This window comes from Dermacentor silvarum, chromosome 4, assembly GCF_013339745.2.
Source record: "Dermacentor silvarum isolate Dsil-2018 chromosome 4, BIME_Dsil_1.4, whole genome shotgun sequence".
NCBI lineage: Eukaryota > Metazoa > Arthropoda > Arachnida > Ixodida > Ixodidae > Dermacentor > Dermacentor silvarum.
Window position 1 is genome coordinate 56,400,597 of NC_051157.2, and position 3,180 is coordinate 56,403,776.

Here is a 3,180-nt window from a genome sequence, read left to right on the forward strand (position 1 = left end):
TCGTGATTGAGTGCTTTGAGTGTCACGTCAGAGATTTCCCGCTAGAATGAATTGGCGGGCGAACGCTCCTCGTCGCGTGCTGCGCAGCCATTTTTCAAGAACGCTTGGTGGTAGGAAAAGACGCGCGCATAACCGGTACTGCAGAGCGGCAGCCTCGGTGCGAAGCACCGAGACAAGTGCGAGGACCACTGCGCCGTCGACGCGTTTACTCACATTTGGGAAACAACCGGGCTGAAAAAAAAAATTGTATGTTGCGGCCCACTTCCTTCCCGCCGCACGCTGATAATGCAAGCCGTAAGGCAAATCGAAAACGCAGACGGCGCTATGCGGCACTTCACGGCACTTCGTGCTTTTGTTTCTGGTGTTTAATGAAGCAAAAATGCTGGCAGTGATTCGTTTTGTACGCCATATGTAAGATCCATTCGTTACTTGATAGCCATCTGTAACAGCCACTGCAAGACAATAAAAATGCAGAGAAACATACGCACGCATATATAGATATATATATATCCATGTGTGGGGTTATTGACCAGTCCCAGGGTTAATTCTCATATATATATATATATATATATATCACAAGAGGCCAACAATGACACCAAGGACAACATATAGGGGAAATTACTCGCACTTAATAATTGAATTAAAGAAATAATCAATTATTGGAAATGAAAATGGATGAAACAACAACTGGCTGCAGGTGGGGAACGAACCCACGTCTTCGCATTGCGCGTGCGATGCTCTCACCATTGAGCTACCGCGGCGCCGTTTTCCCATTCACTTTCTGGGGTATTTATGTCTTACAACTAGAACTAACCTTGGGGTGTTAGCCAGCGCCACCACTCACACTCCCAGGGTTAGTTCTAGTTGTAAGACATAAATACCCCAGAAAGTGGATGGGAAAACGGCACCGCGGTATAGCTCAATGGTGGGAGCATCGCATGCGTAATGCGAAGACGTGGGTTCGTTCCCCCCCTGCGGCCATTTGTTTTTTCATCCATTTTCAGTTTCATAAATGTATCATTTCTTTAATTCAGTGAGTAAGTATGAGTAATTTTCCATATGCTGTCCTTGGTGGCATTGTTTGTTGGCTGCTTATGATATGATTAATAAAAATCTGCACCTCGGTTCCCTTTCTTCTCGATTATATATATATATATATATATATATATGCTCATAATATATGTGGATTTATTGACCAGTTGCCTTCCCCCAAAAGGATCGTGTACTCCTGCCGCCTGCGGCTAAAAGGACGTTCCACTTCCGCCGCCAAGGTTTGTGAGTGATGGCGCTTGCTAACACACCCAGGGTTAATTCTAGTAGTAGTAGTAAAACATAAATACCCCCGAAAGTGGATCGGAAACGCCGCCGCGGGAACTCAATGGTAAGAGCATAGTACGCGTAATGCGAAGACGTGGCAACGTTCCCCACCTGCTGCAAGTTGTTTTTTCAACCACGTTAAGGTCAATGGATCTACAATTTCTTGAATTCGAATAGTAAATACAAGTAATTTCCCTCTTGTTAGCCTTGTTTTATACGTTTGTTGGCTTCCTATGCTATGATTATTACAATCAAACCCCTCGGTTCCCTGTCTTCTCGTATATATATATATATATATATATATAGCTAGGGTATTTTTAAATAGGTCGAACGTATTTCGAAGGATGAGGAGCACAACGTCGCGGTTACCTTCAGTGTACTTGCCCAACAGTGTTTAGGACTAGGTAATACGTGACCTACCGCTACCACATGACCGGCTTCCCACACTTCCTACACACTTTTTTAAAGTTTCACACTCCTAATTCTAACGCATTCAAAATGTTTTGAATAATTGAGCTAAGCCTAACGTAGGGCGTATTTTCGGAAGCATCGGGCAAGCACAATTAGTGTATGAAGATATGTTCGCAAAACGGCTAAAGCTCAAGTAAGCGACTACATTCAATAGCGCAGGTACTACGAGGTCATTCTTGATACACTTGGGGCAGACAAGGTGTGACACACCAAGGCAATACGGTTGCTATTAGGGACACCTTAGTGGAGGGCAGCGGAATAATTTTGAGCATATGGTTTTCTTTAAAATTCTTGGCAGGTAAGTGTTTCTGCATTCCGCCCTCATCGGAAAGGGGCTCATACGTCCGCGAATTGAAATGAGACCGCATACTGAGGTGCAAAATGCCATATAGCCCGCTCAGTCGTCAGGCACCACAAAAAATTATTACAAGGTAGGCTTTTCTTGTAGATGTCATGACGGTGTGCATAGTGCGCAACATAGTGCGCAGAAGGAAGTAAAATAAAGTGAGATAAATGAATGCGATAAGCAGTACGGTAATAATTTATTAAATATTATAATTACGCAGAAGAATAAACTAAATAAACCAGCCTTGGTAGCCAGATGGCTACGGCGTTGAATGCTAAGCTCGAAGTCATGGAATTCTCGCATTCGCATGATGGCAGAATGATTAAAAACACCGCCCAAGCACTCTGTACAGGTGGTTAACCAGCGAAGCTGAAACGTGCGGCCCCGGTGTTTAGCAGGGGGTTAATCCCGACTCTGTATTGAAGCGTTTCTCAATTATTGGTTACATATTTTTGTTTCTAGTGAAACGCAAGTGCCAATGGCGGGCGGATGCTGCTAATGCCGAGTTAACTCGAGATATCGAACGCATGTGACAACGGCGAACCGAGGAAGCGGCGTTGCGGGCAGAGCAGCGTCAACGTGGCAATGGCGGGAACGCGTTCACTAACGACGTCACTAACGGCGCTGCCTATGGCGCGCGCTTGGGTGCGACGTAGAGAACGACGTAACTGACGGCGCAGCCAATGGAGACGTTCAGCGAAGCATGGGACGAACGGTTTTTCGTTTCGCCTAGCCATATACAGCTTTCGCTGTAAAAACTCGTTTGCTTAGATTATTCCTAATTTTCTTGAAATAAGGTAAGATTGTCTTGAAGAATGAAACCAAGAAATAATACAGGAATGCAAAATCAAGGCAAACCAACACGTTTTCTTAATAATTTGCAGCCCTAGAAGTTTTCGGCATGATATCATGAGTTACGTCGTTGTACCATATATTAGCTGCTTCCTAAACACAACAGCGTCTGCCATACAGGCTTCTCACTCTCAGTCCTTCCATTTATAAAGTTATGTTCCCTGTCGTCATATTGAGTGGCGGGCGTCGCCTTC

At 44.6% G+C, this 3,180-nt stretch overlaps 1 non-coding gene across 1 annotated transcript; it reads right to left on the reverse strand.

The window, feature by feature from the left end:
• Nucleotides 1-689: 689 nt before the first annotated feature.
• On the reverse strand, nt 690-761 carry Trnaa-cgc (transfer RNA alanine (anticodon CGC)). The gene has a single exon. It is a non-coding gene; the product is annotated as a tRNA-Ala (tRNA).
• Nucleotides 762-3,180: the final 2,419 nt, after the last annotated feature.